The 14,970-nt window shown below is 42.5% G+C and overlaps 1 long non-coding RNA gene across 1 annotated transcript in view; it reads right to left on the bottom strand.

Moving 5' to 3' along the window:
* Positions 1-14,970, bottom strand: part of LOC306913087 — a 98,489-nt gene that overhangs the window by 81,435 nt on the left and 2,084 nt on the right. The gene's annotated exons all lie outside the window — the stretch shown is intronic.

The raw sequence follows: 14,970 nt of genomic DNA, 5'->3' as shown, positions 1-14,970 counted from the left end.
ACACAGCGCTCCCTCACAGAATGAAACTATTATATATACTATACTATGTTGCTGGCAAAGTGGCACCCAAGCAGTGGTTTCCTGCTGCTCCAACAGTGATGACTAAGATGGCTGATGACTGCCGCCCTAGTATGAAAGAAGAGGTTGGCCTCATTGTGTTCTCAACTTCTCATAGAGCTATTTATGGCACTAGACTGGCAGCCACAGGCAAAGAGAGAGAGAGAGAGAGAGAGAGAGAGAGAGAGATCGATAAGGGCTACTCGCTGACTCCCATTACCCTAGTAGTAGAGTGATGCTGGGACTCATCAGCTTTGCTACCTTACCCCAACACGGGTCATGCCGGGCCACGCCGGTCAACTGCGTTCGCATTTCTCCCACTGGGTTCCCGATGCCTATCACCGGCCCGCTACGGTGCAGGATGAGTAATCCTACCTCCCCAGAAGGATGGAGTCTGTGGTCAGCATTGACCAGGAATCGGAGACGTTGGTTTATGTCTTGTTGGCTGCTGTGTTTGGCTGCTTGTTGCACTGCCTCTGTCTTTGTGTGTGAAGAAAGAATTCTTGCTGCGTTTAACAATAACTGTAAAATGCTCTTTCAGCGTTTCTTTAAAGCACTCATCCGGAGTGCCTCTTTGTCATAAAAGCAACAGGAATTGAGTTTTTTTTTGCCCTCCTTTTCTTCCTTGGGCTTATTGGTCTTAAAAGCCAAAATAGATAGGAAAGCACGACAATATCAGGGATTAGGGTTAGGGTTACAATATTAGCAAAGCCTTTAGCACGATACTGAAGTATTCTACTGTGCCGTAAACCCAGGGGAGCATAACTCTTCATTGAATAAACTGTAAACACAACAGCTTGTGGGCTTGAGAACTGTACGCTGTAGTGGCAGGAGATGTCATCCATCAGTGGGGGCTGAATTAGCAGAACGATCCCGGTTTTACAACTGCTCTTATTTTGAGCAACATCCCACCAGTTCATGGCACGTATTGCCTCTGGGAGTATACTATAAACAAGGGTTTTTCATAAATGCACAGGCATGCGTAAACACACTGACAAGCGAGCGAAACCTATGCAAAACAGTCCTTCTAAGTACATTAACACAGAGACACAACACATGCGGAGCTCCATAGGGTCCTGGGGCTAAAAGGCTTTCTGATTTACATTGCTAATCCCAGCTATAGAACGAGGGCTGGCAGAGTATAATAACTCTATACATCTTCGTTTCACTTTGAAGTAATTAACATAAGCTTAAGTAATAAACATAAACTATACATATATATAACTACTGTGTATATATATATGTATATATATATATATATATATATATATATATATATATATATGCCAGTGGCTTGTGTTTCATGTTTTATTTAATTAGGAGTGATGCTAATGAATGAACATGCATACAGTACCAACAAGGTGAAAGGCTACTTGGGGAGAGGTACGAGACTGGGGCTTATTAGGGAGTCACTGTATACCTCTGTGATGGCAGGGACAAGCAGCCTCATATGTGGGGAAATTGAGATTCTGTGATGGGATTTAACGTGATGCATAAGGCCACTCTGCTATAGAGAGATGGAAAAATGACTTTCATTAAATTACACTGAAGTTATATACGTCAGTGACGATAAGGCCTCTGTGGGCAAGCCATCTCAGCAGACATGAGATTGAAGTGTCCCGTCTTGCGCAATATGAAAGAAATAAAATATTCTATTTATTTTCCTGCTAGATGCATAGAGTAAATTAGATCAGAAAAGGGTGAGAGAAAGTCAATGTGACAGAGCAAATAAAGGAATTTCATAGCATATCTTAAGCAGGGCGTGGGGTTCTACACTGTAATATATTGCCACGTGAATACTACCAGTGAAACAACACAACACAGGGGTTTGAACAGTTTACTCATTGCAGTGCGGTGATTATGCTTAATACTGAGAGTTATTGCAAAAACAGATGCACGGCGGCTAATCCTCGTGATCCTTTTGAGTAGCTGTCAATACAAATAGCCAGGGACGAGTCTGTCAGGGACGACGAGTCACAGGCCAAGCAAGCAAGCACTCTCAGCATCTGCTTACAGAGACACCACAGTGCGATGGGGGAAGCGCGCTGCATGCTGAGACATAAGTGTCTCATTCAACCTTTTGGCTGCAATTTTCAGGCATGTGTCACGCAGCAGTCACAACACCAGAGGGAGTGCAACGAACCATGTTCAACCCAGATTCGGCACAAACAAGGGACTAAATTATTTTCGCTCCTATGCCACTAAAATGTGGAACGCCCTACCAACAGTCATTAAGACATGCGAATCCCTTGACTCCTTCAAAACCGCTCTCAAAGGGCACCTACGGATGGCTGCATTTCGAAACTGGCCCCCGTAAAATCTGAATCCCCCCCCCACCCCCCCCCCCCTTTTCCCCTCACTGTATATGTTTCTTTTCCCTTTTTACCTCCATTATGATGAATTCCTGTACTGTTCTTTGTCTATATAGAAGTGTCTATTTGTACGTCTCTAAATGTTTTGATGAATTGAACATGGTGGACCCTGTTGTAAACAAGTGTAATGCTTAATTGGGTCGTCCACTCACAGTTAACAGCCTTTGTATTGAGTTTGTGCTAGAAATGTACTGTAATTCTGCAAACTGTTAATAACATTTTCAATCAATCAATCAGTCATGATGCCTTGTAAACATTTGGAGAGAGAGAGAGAGAGAGAGAGAACCATAGTTGTCACGCGATGGTACTATTTTATTAGAAAAAAAGTAAAAGAAGATAATGAATATTCTTGAGGTTACTTTGGGGCTTCGGTGGCTGTCCCCAGATCAATTAAAAACCGTGAAGTGAGGGAGTCGGAGCACTCGAATGAGAGTAGTGAAAGTGCCACAATTAAATCCAGTGCCGGGCCTGCAGTCGTGACTCCAGAGTTAATTTTGAACCAATTAATCCGAATTGACTTGGCTGCGGCTTGACTGTCAGTTACACAGCCCCCTCCATAAGATTTTCATCAGCAAGCAATTGAACTTCTAATAGAGGGAGAGGGGATTGGACATGGATAGTGGGCCTACCAAAATGTTCAAAATGTAGTGGCTGGGTGAAATGACAAAGAAAAGGCAAACAAAAGGAAAAGATGTGATGATGAGGCTGTGAATTGGACTTAATAATATTAAAAATTGTGCTGGCTCTAAATATGTAACTCTGGTTTCTTATTACGTTCAAAACCACGCAAAAATGGTGTAACTGAGCAAATGGACGACACATGGACTCCCGCACTCCTTCTTCTTCACCGTTCACATTTTTTTTAAACACAAAATAACAAAACAGGTTAACAAAATTATTCAAAGCCCTGAAGGGTTTGAGGGTTTGTTTTTGCGCTAATTAATATTTAAACCAATGAAATCAGTAATTCACCAAACGGAATATAAAACATAATAAGTAACTCAAATAGCACAATAATGAATATGACGAAAAAAATATTTCTACTGATTAAATGGCTCTTACTTTAAAGGTGTGATGCGTGGCTATCAAACTGAGAATATTAAAAGGAATGGCTCCATCCAAATGTTTGAGAGAATGACAATGCAGGCCTTTTTGTGACAAGCCAAATGCACGTATTCCCTTTCCTGCCTGCGTTTTGGCTGTTCCCACTGTAGACCTGCCATAAAACATAACTGATCGGAGAAGGCAGAACAGAATTGATGGCGCCCAGGATTTTTAATGGGTCAAGATTCATGAGCTGCCATCCCCACATCACTTTTCAGGGTGAATTTGTTGTCGTTTTGGGATGGACCGGGCACCATTAATTTACACTGCATCAACAGACTGCGTTACAGAGCAGAATCTTTGCCAATAATCCTGATGCACTATAAATTCTTACAGCGCTAAGTATGTGGTCCATAGAGCGCAAAGACTACATGAGGACATAGAGAATACCATGATATAACTTGAGTCAGACAAGGCAATTTTTTCAATTTCTACAACAAACCAATGAACGTGAATTGTTATTGCTTAATGCATAAACCATGGCTTTAACTTCACCATCTTTACCTTGTGCTGCACAATAAAGAGAATGGCACCTGAAGAGAAAGTGGTTTGCTAGGAAAAACTGGCAAGTTATTCCGCAAAGTGTGACCCTTATATCTTTGTTCAGAAAACCATTTCAAGCGCCTTATCAAAGTCATTCTTATTCATTTATCATTTCCTGTGTGAACCGTGCCCACTCCATATATGGTTGTCCATTTCCCCATATTTGATTACACGCGCACAGAGAGCGAGCCGCACGCACGCACGCACGCACGCACGCACGCACGCACGCACGCACGCACGCACGCACGCACGCACGCACACACACACACACACACACACACACACACACACACACACACACACACACACACACACACACACACACACACACACACACACACACACACACACACACACACACACAGAAAGAGAGAGACTGAGAGAGCGACAGAGAGAGAGAGAGAGAGAGAGAGAGAGAGAGAAATGAAGCAGACCGGTTAATTCATATTACAGCAGGCCACAGTGGAACCTTTTCATTGCTCTCTCACCAGCCCTCACCCTATAGCCATTCTTGGAATCTTATTGATTACAGTGCATACTGTGGAGTATCTGCAGCTAAAGTAACGATCTGACAACCTTCATAGAAATGCAGCAACAAAAAACACAAACCTTCCTTTACCCAAGTAATGTACTCTGTTACTGTCCACACTGTCCAAAAGGACAGTTATCTTATCTTATCTTTCCTATCTGAACAGCACTTAATGGATACTACTACCGTGTTAGTGAATACTGAAACTGTACAACTTCTAAAGAGGAATCCCAATTCTCATGCTGTTGGAGAAAGCAAGTCATTTGTCACTACATGGCATCACGACGGCCATGGCTGTCAGTTTAGATTGGGACACGATGTCAAACCATTGATATGCAAGACCCTCATCAGAGCGAGTAGCCGCCTTCATTCTCCATTTCAGAGACAAATTGTGACATGATTTATGCCGGCTCTGTCATTTTCGGTGTGAGGATTATGTTGGTGTGGTTGTCATATCCAATTGCACATTGTGAGAGCACGGGAACATGAGCAATGAGTGTGACAGAGTTAAATGAATTGGTTAAACTCCTGCGGTGGGGATGCTCTTTGTCTTTTAAATGGTTTGATCAGTAGCAAGGCTGCCTGTCATGGTGGCAGGCTGCAGGAACTGTGCCGCTGAGATTATGTGGAAGCTCATTTGATGTATTTGCATTTACATTTACACTCTTTTCCAGAGTGACGTACAATTATTTTAACTACCGGTATGTTATGAGCTTAAACCTACAGTAGCATACTATGCACTGTCGGCACCACAACACCATGGCAATAAATAATAACAAACCCTCAGAGTGGTCATGATGGTAAAGTAAGGTAAAATACATCAAATTAACCTTAATTTCCTTCAAGATTGGCCTGATATCAGACATCATTTTCAAGTTGTTACACTACATTTTCATCTTCATTACTTTCATTCCAACTAATTTCCATGCGGGGTATATTTTCCCTAACCAATCACTATAGACTAACACATCTGCCTGAACGTAACACAAAGTCAACACTGTTCATTATCCATAGTGGTTTTCGAAGGTATTAAGAGTGAGGAGTGGTGTGCACTGTGCAGTGGAGCGGAGCAAAACACTAAGACAAGACATGCCGTCTAGGTATTAAAACCTTGATAGTAGAGTCCTTCTTGTCTGCAGTGAACACCATTGTTACTCCAACTTGGTTCTGCCGCGCAACTTGACAGGCACTTTGACAATGGTATTAGTCCCACATGTGGCACTGATTGCCTATAGTTGTTCTCCTGCAGCACTGGTTGGATAATCACTTTTTCAACCAAGAACCCACGGATTCATGTCATGATGGTAGATCAGACAGAGTCAGTAAACTCGGCGGGGTGGGCAGATTCAAAGGTCTGGACACAGGCAGCTAATAGATGGCACTCAAAGGAACACAGTGGAAATAGGCCTTCTGGCATTTTTGTGCTTTCTTAATTCAAGTGCTCAATCAATCAGTCGATCAATAAATCATCTGTAGCACGCATGCGCACACGCACGCCTGCACAGACTGTAGCAGTGGGGCTATATCTATTCACTGGTCAACAGTGTCAGATTGGTTGGACTGGGCCTATGTGTGTAAGTAATTGTAGTAACATTAGGTAAGTGTAGTAACATTGAATTAGACACTTCTATCACTCAGTTACAGAAGTGGCCTACAGAAGTTCAATTGTCTCTTCTGCATGGTCTTTTTCTTTACACATATTTATTTTCAAAACCCCTTTGTGAACAGGGCTGACCGCCAGCGAGCAACTAAAACACAGTGGTCGTGAATTAACTTAAATGGGGCACTTATACTGCCACGCAGTAAAAGTGAATAGTGACAAAGCATGCATTTCGCCTGGTCGTAGAGGGCACCATTAGGTGCTCCGTGTGTGAAACGTGAGATGAGGCGTTAGATGTGGCACGCTCCGGAAATGTCCAGTCATTGTCATGATCAATCATAAGGATATCGTTGTTCCGCTCCATCACTCTACTGCTCAACCAGCACCCCCCCCTCCCCCCTGCACACACGCACGCGCATGCACGCACGCACGCACGCACGCACACACGCACGCACGCACGCACGCACGCACGCACACACACACACACACACACCGGAGGAGTCTCCTATTGACTGATCATCAAATTGTTGGCTCAGGAATGCGACAAAAACAAAACATCTCCATGAATTCCAGGCTTCATGGGGTGTGTGATTGATACAAAATAAAGTCCAAAGGGAAGCGCGCACATCTCAAGACAATTACACAGGTGCTGAACAAAAGCTACGTACATTGAAAAAGGAAAGCAGTCCGCACACTGTTCTGGAGCTCCCAGGCTACTTGTTTATTAGACACAACGTTTCGACACCAGGACAGGTCTTCGTCAGGTATAATAATATAATGAATTGCATTTTTATAGCACTTTTCAAAGTGCTCAAAGCGCTTTACAATGTTCATTCATTCATACATTGGGAGGTGAAGCGGCGGACAGTCGACGCCAGCGTCCTCACTTCCCACATTCACACACCAATGGTGGCAAGCTCACACCGACCAACTCATTGGAGGCAATGTAGGGTTCAGTGTCTTGCCCAAGGACACTTCGACATGTGGACAGGAGGACCCGGGATTCGAGCCGCCGACCCAGGGATCATTGGACAACCTGCTCTACCTCCTGAGCCACAGCCGCCCACGGTATACCTGACGAAGACCCGTCCTGGGTCGAAACGTTGTGTCTTTAATAAACAAGTAACCTGGGAGCTCCAGAACAGTGTGCGGACTGCTATCCTTTTTCATTGTCATTTTTTTGTGTGAAAAAATGTTGAAGTATGTATACTGGAGTATTTCCGATTCTCATTACTTTTACTTTTACTCCACTACACCTCAGTCACTCAGTGACAAATATTGCACTTTCACTCCAATTCACTGCAATTATTTGAAAACTTTAGTTACTAGTTATTTTGTAGATTTTGATTATCATTAATGAGCATCACGGTGATCGCGCCTGTCACAGACATGCACAGAGCAAGTTCAGTCAGGAAACCACGATCAGTGCAGTCGCTGCCGGCCGTTAATTGGCCCGCCTCAGCATCACGCTCTTATCCACATAATTCACTCAGCCAATCACACACTCACTCCATCTTCATACCGGCTACATAAACTGGAAGGTTTGCACTCTTCCTCCTGCTTGCTTGCCTGCTGCTGCTCTGCTGCGCTGCTGTATACAAACCTGCTGTATACAAACGAGCTACCACCTGTCGTTTTGGATCTACCGTTTAGGTACGGGGGATTCAGTTCAGAGTCCCTATGGCCAGGACTGATGCGCTTGATCTGAGTACGCCAAACCATAATAAACATATTGCTCATTTATATTCAATAAATATCTATTCCGTTCATTCTTGAGTTGTCCTGAGTGAACAAAGCATACATTAACTACTGCAGCCCTATACATTCCGGCCATTTGAAAAGAGTCGATCTACAAGCTCACAATGCGTCACGATTTTGATTTCCAGACTTTGACTTGTAACAGAGTATTGTTGATATACATTTACTTAAGTAAAAAATCACACTTGTGTGAAGGATCTTATCAAATAAAATCGTCACATTCCGTACTACAAACACTGTGCTCATACACACAAACACACCAGGCTGTGCATAGGAGCGGATAGCCCCCTCAAAAATGTGAGTAGGGCCTACTTTTTCCACCATTGCTCATATAGCACACACACACACAGCTTTTCAAACGGCGTCTCTGACAGTCATTCATCCATGACCAAATGAGTAGGCTCCAGTGGTGTTGAGTGAGTCTATCTGTTTTGAAGCAGCTAAGGCCCAGAGCAGTCAATGTGTTGTGGAGGAAGAGAAAACAGAAAAAGAAAAAAAAACGTGCTTGTGATAAAAGCATCTTTAGCATGACAGGTGCCGCACCACCAGAGTCAGTACAATAATGGAACACAAAAGACTCTTTTACTGCAGCGGTTCTCAACCTGTGGGCACCACAGCATGGCATGGTGGGATATTGCAAGTGGGCCCCCAAATAATTGGAAAAAAACACATAAAACGTCACGGCTGCCGTGTTAAGTGATCAGATGAATGCTAAATGGTAAATGGTGCAATTATATAGCGCTTTCATCCAAAGCACTTTACATAGATTGATGAAACAATGACAAATCTGTGTAGGATGATTGCCGAACATAGCCGATTTACCTGCTTGAAGATTGGCTAAGTATAAAACAGGCTTAACATTTACAAAAACAACCTTCACTCTCTTTTTTTTTCTAGGGCAGTCATTTCAACAGATGTGACCGTGCCACAAGTTAATAAATCCATATTACACACATCCCACTTGTGTCACCTCTTGGGCCATCTGGTGTGATCTGGACATTAATCCATTGAGACCTGGAACGCATCCATGTCACGTTAGCGTTTAACCACATTAACCATTAACCCATTTTGGGGCGGGAACCCCTTTTGGTGTTTTAAACATTGTTATAATTTAGCTATTGAAAAATAGCAGATCTACAAGCTCATAGCGCGCCACCGAGTGGCGCGCTATGAACTTGTAGGTCTGCTATTTTTGAAAAATCGTTAAAATGTGCCTCAAATCTTTCCGAAAATTGTCATGATTTAGGAAAAAAATAAAATAAATTTTGACGTCAGGCCTGAATGGGTTAAGCAGTATAAAGTGCAGTTAGAAAGTCATGTACACATTGACTTTATAACTGCACTTTATACTTTGCTTAATGTTTGCCCATTATGACATGCCCAGAATAGGGATGCTATAGGACCGCATTGCGACATAAGGTTGGAGAGCGAAATATATCTATTGTTATTACTATAGAGCGTCGCAGTCCCGCCCCCTACCATGGCCCAGGAAATGATTCTCCGTTCATTTTCCTCATAGACATTTCAGAAAGTATTTATTTAAAGACGTTTACGCCGCGGACAAAGCCAACTCGAGTCGTGACAAATCATGACAACAAACAAATGTTTTTGGGCCGAACAAATAATTAGAAAGAAAAAAACGGCAGGTTACAACACTTTTTTTGTTGTTTTTCTTCTTTGTAATTATTAGTTTGGTCCAAAATATTGTTTGTGTTGTCACGACTCGAGTTGGCTTTGTCCGCTGCGTAACCGTCTACTTTTTGAAATGTCTATGGGAAAAATGCATTGGGATTAATTTCCTGGGCCATGGTGGGGGGCGGGACTGCGACGCTCTATAGAGACAGGGTTTAGTTTTTCTCTCTGTTTTAGGTTTGCATGATTTTAAAATGTATGTATGAAATTTGTTTAATAACCCTCCTCGATGACAAATCCATTGAGAAACGGATCTTTGCTCTCCACAGTCATGGAACTGCCAAAAACAACCCAACTAAATGTACACGGTCACATTTTGAGCTTGTAGAACTTTTGGAGAAAAAATAATAGGCATGCTGGGGTTCAAGTGGTTAGTGATTTTGTGGATGCATTGGCAACAGACATGCCAGCCTTTAGGAATTGGGTACAAAGTTTGAAACATTTTGAATATTATAACACAACTTTTATATGGGTCGCTGACACAAAATCTTTTCGAATGAGGGTCAATAGCTAAATACATATCAATGTTTGAGCTTCTGGAATGGAGCATTGAGCACGTTGCGTCGTTGCATAGGATTACTCATCAGCACATTAGCCCTGCGATAAAAGACTTTCTTCATGAAAGCACTAGAAGTCATTGCCCTTAATCTTCCTGCTGGGTAATGGCTACAGAACAGCGGTAACCGCTAGAATGGTGGGAATGGTGTACAAAGCAGAGGCTATGAGACTTTTTGTCTGAACGTGCAATACTTTGCTTTGCATTGCCCACCTCTAACTGCTAAACTGCAGAGCACATCACTCAACATCATCCAAAGTGCGCAGGAGGATTGATAAAGTTCCTTCCTCAAACATTTCCACAGAACCTACCAGCAATAAGGTCTGCTTTCTAAGATGCTGGGATTCTTCCCAGTGTTGGACAATATAATCAAGTTTTCAGCAGTACATTCTTTTTTAATATCAATGTATTGCTGAATTAGAAAAAAATACATTTCAACCAAAATGTAAAAAAAACCTAAGTGGTTGCGCTGTGACACGTTGTGAGCTTGTAGATTGGCTATTTTCACTATATTTAAAATTGTGGTTAATTCATAGATTTTTTTACTTTTTCGTCCCAAGAGTCCCTTCCTAATCTAGTGGAGTTACAAGTACAATATTTACAATGTACAGTAGAAGAGAGAAAGTCACGTGCTTGCAAAAAAGGGAGAAAGGCATGAGCATGCAAAAAAGAAAGAACGGATCAACCCAATGTCAATGAAACACTGCGGAGCAGAGCTGTGTGAGCACTGTGAGGTCATTTGATCCTTATACTATTACTACAATTAAAAATGTAGGCATTTAGCAGACACTCTTAATCCAAAGCGGTTTGCAGACCAGCACCAGCAAGGAACTGTATGTGCGGAACCAGTTTTGATTTGAATTTACAAAAAAAAGGAACACTTTTAATACAAAATTAAAGAAACATCCTGCCTACCAATGTCACTGGTAGGCGGGTTTATGAACTATCCACAGTCCTCCTCTGAGACAGTGAGTAGACAAAGATATTATAGAGCAATGAGTATTGGTAAGGAAAGGACCAATGATATGAAGTTAGGTTGAACAGTTGTGCTTTATGTACAGTACTCAAGATAATGTCCACCACTGCTGCGATACAAATGCAAAGGACTCGAACGATGAAACATGACTCCTCTTCTTGACCACATCCTCACAGAGTTCGTTGCCTAATTTACCTGATCGCGGGGCTCCAAATCCCTGCATGGGCTAGTTCCATCTGTCTAGCACCAGGAAGGTGTTAGAGCATCGGAAATTAATGATCTGCTATCACCACAGATAACGGAACGAACAGGAGCGCGCACGCACGCACGCACGCACACACGCACACACGCACACACACGCACAGTACACAGTCACACACACGCACACACGTGTCACATTGACACTTTAAATACAAATCTAGACTAATCACGTAACTAATTCGTATCGTATTTCATATGATCATAATGCACAAAATGTCAAGTCTGTTATTCCAAAACCCAGCAAAATACAGCATTTCTCTGCGATCTATTAGCCCATGACTTTTTTATTGCGCTAGTCATTTGGAAAGATACAATGTAATTCCAAATCACATCAATCATAGATCAATAGCAAAGGGATTTATGCAAGGCATTAAAACACATAGAACCACTATGGTAACAAATTAATGTAATAGTATTATATCAAATTCAACCTTTATAGGATAGATTATTAGGTATTAGTCATTCCAGGTGCGCGTCGACCAAAATGGCTACTGGACTCTCGGCAGCCTGCAGCCACTAGAGTCTAGACAGCTGATTAAATTAAAAGCAAATTCCTTGGAAATTAGTGTTTGTTTATTTATTTATATTTATTAGTTTTTGCCAAATAGGTTTTTACCTTTCATCACAAGCAATTACTGTAATGCTCATGATGGAAAAATCAATCATAATAATGTTATTAGTGCTTGATATCTCCTGGGGAAAAAAACCTGGCATTTCATGTATACGTAAAAAGAAAGGTGATCAGCTTGGAGATCTGGAGATGCATGCCATACAAATGCTAGCAAAACGGGAATATTCAGCAGTCTAAAGGACCATTTACAGTATACAAAGTTGGCAAAGTTTGGCTCTCCATTCGTGCTTGGTCCGTACTCTGCTGACATTTCTTTTTTTTCATATAATTCTTATCCCACGATTTTGTAACCCGTTTTTCACCCCTGTGTCAATTATCTAATGTGATCCTGGGCTCTACACACCCTCCGCCAACCTAGTCCCCATATATGGGGGACATGGGGAGAGCAACGGACTTGAACTCATGCTTCCTTCATGCCTGAGTGTCCAAGTTTCTCCTTTACACCTGACAGGGGGGAGTTTCCCTGGTTGGACATAGCGCGTGGAAGGAACACGTTATTCCAACCAGTTCCTTTCCCCTCCATCAGGCGCCCCAGCTGGCCAGGGGGAGGCAGTTTAGAGACCAGGATTACTGCATGTTTTTTGTGAGGGTACCTACCCTAGGGGACACAGGGAGAACATGCAAACTCCACACAGAAAGGCCCTTTCGCCAACCCCGCCTCGGGTATGGGCACTGATGACGCAGAGGAGGAAACACGCCGCCAGCACCCACAGCGTCCCGAGCGGGAATCGAACCCAGGACCTTCTAGCTGTGAGGCGACAGCACTACCAACTGTGCCACCGTGCCCCCTCTCTGCTGACATTTCTGCATCAAGCCCCAGATCGTTATGCACAGAACAAACTGAGTAAGAGAGTAAACTGTAATGTCTAGTAGCTAGTGATCCCTTGCAAGACGGACACAGAGGTTAGTATACATACACACAGTGTTGTGTCATCAGGGCATCAATATAGCTGGGGGGTGGAGCTTGGGGGAAAGTTCAGAGTTCTCCCAACCGGAACAAACAGTGGGGTGTTGGGTTTTCAAAACGCAGATGCTTTAAAATAATACTAATTTAAAAGTAGGCGTCATGGTTTGCCTATGCCTAGCCAAATAACAGGCACAGATCCTTGCTGCAGCTCAACAAGGAACGCTACTTTAGAAAATTAAACAAGCTATAGATTACGATTGGAATGTTTTTCTTGACTGCTGGACATGATCTAACACAACACAATGGCCTGATTTTATCCGCCTGGTAACAGACACTAATACATCTTCTATAGTATGATCAATTAAACTTACAATGTATTTTTAAAAAGCCATTAATTAATCAATGGCGTTTATAGAACTCGTTTTAGTGAATTCCAAGTAGGCTAGTACCGACATCAGTTTGCTATCATGCAGAGTTTATACAACACAAGCCAAACCACTTCTAATTCACGACGTCTTCTAAACATTTACTTAATGGCTGTTGGTTTTTGATATTATGGTAAGTTTGAGTGTCTGCCGGTGATTAAACACTTCTAGTCTGCACAATATTTTGTAACACAAGGGCGAGGGAGAGGGAGATGGAGAGGTCTCCAATCTCAGTAGTGCTTGTGCAATTTTGACGCATGCAATAAAGTATAAAGAGGTAGGCCTAAGGATAATATGACTCATTATAAACCACTAGAACCCCAGTTTCTATATTCTGGGGGGGGGGGGGGGGGGGGGGGTTTGTTCAAACCAAAAATGAACGTGATGCACTATGATCTCGTAGCCCTGGCCTGAACTGTTTTTCGCACGTTCTCCATTTACAGCGCTTACATAAACGTTCAGATTTCAAATATAAAGTTCTCACCCCAGGGCCACAGAGTGTCACATCCTTTTCTTCAAAGAGTGGAAGACATCCTCGTTTGAGTGAATGGTTCATCATTATATACAGTAGCCTGCCTGCCTGTCTCTTGCCTGTCTATAAAAGTCTGATCCAAGCAGTCCTCGCTCATGTCCTTGCTTGCCATGATTAGTAGGCGTGCACCTATCATGGTAGCAGAACACTTTTTCGCGCAGACGAAATGAAAGCCTGGGTATCGAGGCTAGCAGAACACAAACTCAGAGCAGTAATCAACAGTGAGTGGACGTGTGCAGATTTGACTACAAACATGGAACATTTCGATGAGCACATAATAGTAGTAAATAGATTTGTTTGACAAGATTTCATTTTTTTCCCGCCCAAAGTACCCTCAAGCAGCCAGCAGCAGATCTAACATAGGAGCGTAACAGAATGTACATACACTGACTTCATCAGGGGGATTCACCTTTGGGTGAGCCATAGAGATTTGGTTTCTCAATGCATACAGGAGACCAGCGTTTGAATCCAGGTTGTTACAGTACTTGTGGTCAGAAAGACTACTACAGTTATGCCGTCAGAACACAGTGGTATCAACATTTGATCACGCAACACTGTCAATAAATTGTCAGCCATTATTAAGCACAAGCTTTCGTACTCCAGGGCCTACACACAGTCAAACACAGCGATCTCAAAAGAAAAGATTGTTCATCCTGGACGCAACATGACATTTCATGTGTTTTCCATGGAGGGAACAAAAAAAAAGCACAATCACTGAAGCATGAACACTTGAACACTTGAGCTGATTGCATTCTGCAGAGCTGCTAATCTTTCATGTACAGTAGGGATTGAAACGCATACCCCTACATCAGGGGCTTTCAACTAGGGCCCCATAAAAAAGGAATAGAACATTTTCTTTATATATATATGAAGTCCAAGACCTCTAGCTCGAACCATAAGGAAATAGCAAATTCACTCATAGGATTATTGAGTGATCAACATACACATATAACATGTTTCATTGCCACTCAGTCATTGGGTCCCAAAATGACAGTAATAGTACACCAGATTGAATCACACTAGTATA

Source organism: Electrona antarctica, assembly GCF_951216825.1.
Source record: "Electrona antarctica genome assembly, chromosome: 20".
Lineage (NCBI taxonomy): Eukaryota > Metazoa > Chordata > Actinopteri > Myctophiformes > Myctophidae > Electrona > Electrona antarctica.
Note: the sequence above shows the minus strand (reverse complement) of the source record. Positions and strands in the feature narration are given on the sequence as shown.